This window comes from Apodemus sylvaticus, chromosome 17, assembly GCF_947179515.1.
Source record: "Apodemus sylvaticus chromosome 17, mApoSyl1.1, whole genome shotgun sequence".
Lineage (NCBI taxonomy): Eukaryota > Metazoa > Chordata > Mammalia > Rodentia > Muridae > Apodemus > Apodemus sylvaticus.
In genome coordinates this window covers 79,769,462-79,778,056 of record NC_067488.1, presented here as the reverse complement: position 1 = coordinate 79,778,056, position 8,595 = coordinate 79,769,462, and positions in this window count along the sequence as shown.

Here is an 8,595-nt window from a genome sequence, read left to right as displayed (position 1 = left end):
TCCTATATAACACGTTGAAACTCGACAAGATTTGGTGCTGCGTGTATGTCTAAGCGTGTAGCCTCAAAAGAGAATGCACAGGAGAGTTTTCCCTCGAAAGAATATGTAAGAATACCACGTTATAAGGAAATACAGTGTTGCAGAATAAAGACAAATACGTAAGTATTAGAAATACTTAAACTTTATGAGAAGAAATAATGCATCGTGCAATATTATCTTGTATTCTCTAAACAACACGTTGTAACTCGAAAAGATTTGATGTTACGTGTATGTCTAAGTGTGTAGCCTCAAAAGAGAACGCACAGGAGAGTTTTCACTCGAAAAAAATATGTCAGAATACCACATTTTAAGGAAATCCTCATAGTGCAAAATTATCTTGTATTTCCTAAACAACACGTTGTAATTCGAAAATATTGGGTGTTGCGTGTATGTCTAAGTGTGTAGTATCAAAAGAGAACGCACAGGAGAGTATTCTCTCGAAAGAATATGTAAGAATACCACGTTTTTAGGAAATCCCGCATCGTGCGAAATTATTTTATTTTTCTTAAACAACACTTTGTAACTCGAAAAGCTTTGGTGTTGCGTGTATGTCTAAGCGTGTAGCCTCAAAAGAGAACTCACAGGAGAGTATTCTCTCGAAAGAATATGTAAGAATACCACGTTATAAGGAAACACTGTGTTGCAGAGTAAAGACAAATACGTACTTGTTAGAAATATTTAAACTTTTCGAGAAGAAATAACGCATGGTAAAAAATTATCTTATATTTCCTAAACAACACGTTGTAACTCGAAAAGATTTGGTGTTGTGTGCATGTGTAAATGTTTAGCATCAAAAGAGAATGCACAGGAGAGTTTTCTCTCGAAAAAATATGTCAGAATACCACGTTTTAAGAAAATCCCGTATCGTGCGAAATTATCTTTTTTTCCCTAAACAGCTTGTTGTAACTAGAAAAGCTTTGGTGTTTCGTTTTTATCTAAGGTGCAGCCTCAAAGGAGAACTCACAGGAGAGTTTTCTCTCTAAAGAATATGTAAGAATACCACGTTATAAGGAAATATAGTGTTGCAGAGTAAAGACAAACATGTACATATTAGAATTACTTAAACTTTACAAGAAGAAATAACGCATCATGCAAAATTATCTTGTTTTTCCTAAACAACACGTTGTAACTCAAAAAGATTTGGTGTTGCGTGTATGTCTAAGCTTGTAGCCTCAAAAGAGAACGCACAGGAGAGTTTTCTCTCGAAAAAATATGTCAGAATACCACGTTTTAAGGAAGTCCCGCATCGCGCGAAATTATCTAGTATTTCCTAAACAACATGTTGTAACTCGAAAAGATTTGGTGTTGTGTGTATGTGTAAATGTGTAGCCTCAAAAGAGAACGCACAGGAGAGTTTTCTCTCGAAAAAATATGTCAGAATACCACGTTTTAAGAAAATCCCGTATCGTGCGAAATTATCTTGTTTTTCCTAAACAACTTGTTGTAACTCGAAAAGCTTTGGTGTTGCGTTTTTATCTAATATGCAGCCTCAAAAGAGAACGCACAGGAGAGTTTTCTCTCGAAAGAATATCTAAGAATACCACGTTATAAGGAAATATAGTGTTGCAGAGTAAAGACAAACACGTACGTATTAGAATTACTTAAACTTTACAAGAAGAAATAACGCATCATGCAAAATTATCTTGTTTTTCCTAAACAACACGTTGTAACTCGAAAAGATTTGGTGTTGCTTGTATGTCTAAGCTTGTAGCCTCAAAGGAGAACGCACAGGAGAGTTTTCTCTCGAGAAAATATGTCAGAATACCACGTTTCAAGGAAATCCCGCATCATGCGAAATTATCTTGTTTTTCCTAAACAACTTGTTGTAACTCGAAAAGCTTTAGTGTTGTGTTTTTATTTAAGGTGCAGCCACAAAAGTGAACGCACAGGAGCGTATTCTCTCAAAAGAATATGTAAGAATACCACGTTATAAGGAAATATAGTGTTGCAGAATGAAGACAAATACGTACGTATTAGAAATACTTAAACTTTATAAGAAGAAATAACGCAGCGTGCAAAATTATCTTGTATTTCCTAAGCAACACTTTGTAACTTGAAAAGATATGGTTTTGCGTGTATGTCTAAGCGTGTAGCCTCAAAAGAGAATGCACAGCAGATTTTTCTCTCAAAAAATATGTCAGAATACCAAATTTTAAGGAAATCCTGCATCGGGCGAATTTATCTTGTTTTTCCTATACAACATGTTTTAACTCGAAAAGCTTTGGTGTTACGTATATGTCTAAGTGTGTAGCCTCAAAGGAGAACGCACAGGAGAGTTTGCTCTCTAAAGAATATGTAAGAATACCACGTTATTAGGAAATACAGTGTTGCAGAGTAAAGACAACTATGTACATATTAGAAATACTTAAACTTTACGAGAAGAAATAATGCGTTGTACAAAATTATCTTGTATTTCCTAAACAACACGTTGTAACTCAAAACGATTTGGTGTTGCGTGTATGTCTAAGCGTGTAGCCTCAAAGGAGAATGCACTGGAGCGTTTTCTCTCGAAAAAATATGTCAGAATACCACGTTTTAAGGAAATCAGGCATCGTAGGAAATTATCTTGTTTTTCCTGACAACACGTTGTAACTCGAAAAGCTTTGCTGTTACGTGTATGTCTAAGCCTGTAGCCTCAAAAGAGAACACACAGGGGAGTTTTCTCTCGAAAAAAATTTGTCAGAATACCATATTTTACGGAATACCGCATTGTGAGTAATTATCTTGTTTTTCCTAAACTACACGTTGTAACTCGAAAAGATTTGGTGTTGTGTGAATGTCTAAGCATGTAGTCTCAAAAGAGAACACACAGGAGAGTTTTCTTTCGAAAGAATATGTAAGAATAAAACGTTATAAGGAAATACAGAGTTGCATATTAAAGACAAATACGTACATATTGGAAATATTAAACTTTAAGAGAAGAAATACAGCATCATGCAAAATTATCTTGTCTCTCCTAAACAACACGTTGTAACTCGAAAAGATTTTTTGTTGAGTGTATGACTAAGCATGTAGCCTCAAAAGAGAACGCACAGGAGAATTTACTCTCGAAAAAAAATATGTCAGAATACCACGTTTTAAGGAAATTCAGCATTGTGAGAAATTATCTTGTTTTTCCTAAACAACACGTTGTAGCTCGAAACGCTTTGGTGTTGCCTGTATGTCTAAGCGTGTAACCTCAAAAGAGAATGCACAGGAGAGTTTTCTCTCGAAAAAATATGTCAGAATACCACGTTTTAAGGAAATCCCGCATCGTTGGAAATTATCTTGTTTTTCCTAAACAGCATGTTGTAACTCCAAAAGATTTGGTGTTGCGTGTATGTCTAAACGTGTAGCCTCAAAAGAGGACCAACAGGAAATTTTCTCTCGACAAAATATGTCAGAATGCCACGTTTTCAGGAAATCCTGCGTCGTGCGAAATTATCTTGTTTTCCTTAACAACACGTTGTAACTCGGAAAGTTTTGGTGTTGCATGTATGTCTAAGCGTGTAGCCTCAAAAGAGAACACACAGGAGAGTTTTCTCTAGCAAGATTATGTAAGAATACCACGTTACAAGGAAATACAGTTTTGCAGAGTAAAGACAAATTCCTACATATTACAAATACTTAAACTTTACGGGAATAAGTAACGCATCGTACAAAATTATCTTGTATTTCCTAAACAACACTTTGTAACTCGAAATGATTTGGTGTGGAGTGTATGTCTAATCGTGTAGCCTCAAAAGAGAACGCACAGGAGAGTTTTCTCTCGGAAAAATATGTCAGAATACCACGTTATAAGGAAATCCCACATCGTTGGAAATTATCTTGTTTTTCCTAAACATCATGTCGGAACTCCAAAAGATTTGGTTTTGCGTGTATGTCTAAACGTGTAGCCTCAAAGAGGACCCACAGGATATTTTCTCTCGACAAATTATGTCAAAAGCTTTGGTGTTGCTTGTATGCCTCAGCGTGTAGCTTCAAAAGAGAATGAACAGGAGAGTTTTCTCACGAAGAAATATGTCAGAATACAACGTTTTAAGGGAATCATGCATCCTGCGAATTTATCTTTTTTTTTTTCCTAAACAACTTGTTGTAACTCAAAAAGCTTTTGTGTTGCGTTTTTCTCTAAGCGTTCAGCCTCAAAAGAGAACGCACAGGAGAGTTTTCTCTCGAAAGAATATGTAAGACTACCACATTATAAGGAAATACAGTGTTGCAGAGTAAAGACAAATATGTTCTTATTGGAAATACTTTAACTTACGAGAAGATATAACGCATCCTGCAAAATTATCTTGGTTTTCCTAAACAACACGTTTTAACTCCAAAGGATTTTTGTGTTACGTGTATGTCTAAGCTTGTAGCCTCAAAAGAGAATGCACAGGAGAGTTTTCTCTAGAAAAAATATGTCAGAATACCACGTTTTAAGGAAATCCCGCATCGTGCGATATTATCTTGTTTTTCTTAAACAACACGTTGTAACTCGAAAAGCTTTGGTGTTGCGTGTATGCCTAAGCGTGTAGCCTCAAAAGTGAATGAACAGGACAGTTTTCTCTCGAAAGAATATGTAAGAATACAACATTATAAGGCAATACAGTGTTGCAGAGTAAAGACAAATGCATACTTATTAGAAATACTGAAACTTAAGAGAAGAAATATCGCATCGTGCAAAATTATTTTGTTTTTCCTAAACAACACGTAACTCGAAAGGATTTGGTATTTCGTGTATGTCTAAGCGTGTAGCCTCAAAAGAGAATGCACAGGAGAGTGTTCTCTCGAAAAAATATGTCAGAATACCACGTTTTAAGGAAATCCTGCATCGTGCGATATTATATTGTTTTTCCTAAACAACATGTTTTAACTCGATAAGCTTAGGTGTCGCGTGTATGTCTAAGTGTGTAGCCTCAAAAGAGAATGCACAGGAGAGTTTTCTCTCGCAAGAATATGTAAGAATACCATGTTATAAGGAAAAGCAGTGTTGCAGATTAAAGACAAATATGTACATATTGGAAATACTTAAACTAACAAGAAGAAATAACGCATCGTCCAAAATTATCTTGTTTTTCCTAACCAACACGTTATAACTCGAAAGGATTTGGTGTTGCGTGGTTGTCTAAACGTGTAGCCTCAAAAGAGAAGCCACAGAGGAATTTTCTCTCGACAAAATATGTCAGAATACCACGTTTAAAGGAAATCCCGCATCTTGCGAAATTATCTTTTTTTTTTCCTAAACAACAAGTTGTAACTCGAAAATCTTTGGAGATGCTTGTATGTCTAAGCGTGTAGCCTCAAAAGAGAATGCACAGGAGAGTTTTCTCTCGAAAGAATATGTAAGAATACCACGTTACAAGGAAATACAGTGTTGCAGCATAAAGACAAATACGTACGTATTAGAAATACTTAAACATTACGAGAAGAAATAAAGCATCGTAAAAAATTATCTTGGTATTTCCTAAACAACACGTTCTAACTCGAAAAGATTTGATGTTGAGTGTATGTCTAAGCATGTAGCCTTAAAAGAGAACGCAAAGGAGAGTTTTCTCTCAAAAAAATATGTCAGAATACCACGTTTTAAGGAAATCCCCCATCGTGAGAAATTATCTTGTATTTTTTTTTTTTGAAACTCCAGTAGCATTTTATAATGGAAATTAAATCTAATGGACTTTTTTTTCTTTTTTTTTATTCGATATAATTTATTTACATTTCAAATGATTTCCCCTTTTCTAGCCCCCCCACTCCCCGAAAGTCCCGCAAACCCCCTTCTCTTCCCCTGTCCTCCCACCCACCCCTTCCCACTTCCCCGTTCTGGTTTTGCTGAATACTGTTTCACTGAGTCTTTCCAGAACCAGGGGCCACTCCTCCTTTCTTCTTGTACCTCATTTGATGTGTGGATTATGTTTTGGGTATTCCAGTTTTCTAGGTTAATATCCACTTATTAGTGAGTGCATACCATGATTCACCTTTTGAGTCTGGGTTATCTCACTTAGTATGATATTCTCTAGCTCCATCCATTTGCCTAAGAATTTCATAAATTCATTGTTTCTAATGGCTGAATAGTACTCCATTGTGTAGATATACCACATTTTTTGCATCCACTCTTCTGTTGAGGGATACCTGGGTTCTTTCCAGCATCTGGCAATTACAAATAGGGCTGCTATGAACATAGTAGAACATGTGTCCTTATTACATGGTGGGGAGTCTTCTGGGTATATGCCCAGGAGTGGTATAGCAGGATCTTCTGGAAGTAAGGTACCCAGTTTTCGGCCAAAACGTTTTAACTTGAAAAGCTTTGGTGTTGCGCGAATGTCTAAGCATGTAGCCTCAAAAGAGAACGCACAGGAGAGTTTTCTCTCGAAAGAGTATGTTAGAATACCACTTTACAAGGAAATACAGTGTTGCAGAGTAAAGACAAATACGTATGTACTAGAAATACTTAAACATTAAGAAAAGAAATAAAGCATCGTACAAAATTATCTTGTATTTCCTAAACTACACGTTGTAACTCGACAAGATTTGGTGTGGGGTGTATGTCTAAGCTTGTAGCCTCAAAAGAGAACGCACAGGAGAGTTTTCTCTCGAAAAAATATGTCAGAATACCACGTTTTAAGGAACTCCCGCATAGTGCGAAATTATCTAGTTTTTCCCAAACAACACGTTATAACTCGAAAAGATTTGGTGTTGCGTGGTTTCTAAACGTGTAGCCTCAAAAGAGAACCCACAGAGGAATCTTCTCTCTACAAAATATGTCAGAATACCACATTTTAAGGAAATCCCGCATCTTGCGAAATTATCTTTTTTTTTTCCTAAACAACACGTTGTAACTTGAAAAGCTTTTGTGATGCGTGTATGTCTAAGCGTGTAGCCTCAAAAGAGAATGCGCAGGAGAGGTTTCTCTTGAAGGAATATGTAAGAATACCACGTTACAAGGAAATACAGTGTTGCAGAGTAAAGACAAATATGTACGTATTAGAAATACTTAAACATTACAAGAAGAAATAAAGCATCGTAAAAATTTTTCTTGTATTTCCTAACACGTTGTAACTCGAAAAGATTTGGTGTTGCGTGTATGTCTAAGTATGTAGCCTTAAAAGAGAATGCAAAGGAGAGATTTCTTTGGAAAAAATATGTCAGAATACCACGTTTTAAGGAAATCCCACATCATGCAAAATTATCTTGTTTTTCCTAAACAACATGTTGTAACTCGATAAGCTATGGTGTTGCGTGTATGTATAAACGTGTAGCCACCAAAGAGAACCTACAGGCAAATTTTCTCTCCAAAAAATACATCAGAATACCACGTTTTTTGGAAATCCGGCATCAAGCAAAATTATCTTGTTTTTCTTAAACAACACATTGTAACTCGAAAAGCTTTGGTGTCGCGTGAATGTCTAAGTGTGTAGCCTCAAAAGAGAACGCACAGGAGAGTTTTCTCTCGAAAGAATATGTAAGAATACCAAGTTATAAGGAAATACAGTGTTGCAGATTAAAGACAAATACGTACGTATTGGAAATATTTAAACTTTACGAGAAGAAATAACGCATCATGCAAAATTATCCTGTTTTTCCTAAACAACCCGTTGTAACTCCAAAAGATTTGCTGTTGCGTGTATGACTAAGCGTGTAGCATCAAAAGAGAATGCACAGGAGAGTTTTCACTCGAAAAAATATGTCAGAATACCACGTTTTAAGGAAATCTTGCATCGTGCAAAATTATCTTGTTTTTCATTACAACATGTTTTAACTCGAAAAGCTTTGGTGTTGCGTGTATGTCTAAGTGCATACATAGCTTCAAAATAGAATGCACAGGAGAGTTTTCTCTCGCAAGAATATGTAAGAATATTACGTTAAAAGGAAATACAATTTTGCAGAGTAAAGACAAATACGTACATATTAGAAATACTTAAACTTTATGAGAATAATGCATCATACAAAATTATCTTGTATTTCTTAAACAACACGTTGTAATTTGAAAAGATTTGGTATTGCGTGTATGACTAAGCGTTTAGCCTCAAAAGAGAACGCACAGGAAACTTGTCTCTCGTAAGAATATGTAAGAATACCACGTTATAAGGAAATACAGTGTTGCAGAGTAAAGACAAATACATACGTATTAGAAGTACTTAAACTTTACGAGAAGAAATAACACATCGTAAAAAATTATCTTGTATTTCCTAAACAACACGTTGTAACTTGAAAAGATTTGGTGTTGTGAGTATGTCTAAATGTGTACCCTCAAAACAAAACGCAAAGGAGAGTTTTTTCTCCAAAAAATATATCAGAATACCACGTTTTAAGGAAATCCTGCATCATGCGAAATTATCTTGTTTTTCCTAAACAACACATTGTAACTCGAAAAGCTTTGGTGTAGATTGTATGTCTCAGCGTGTAGCCTCAAAAGAGAACACACAGGAAAGTTTTCTCTTGAAAAAAATATGTCAGAATACCACATTTTAAGGAAATCCTGCATTGTGCGAAATTATCATTTTTTCTAAACAACTTCTTTTAACTCGAAAAGCTTTGGTGTTGTGTTTTTGTCTAAGCATGCAGCCTCAAAAGAGAATGCACAGGACAGTTTCT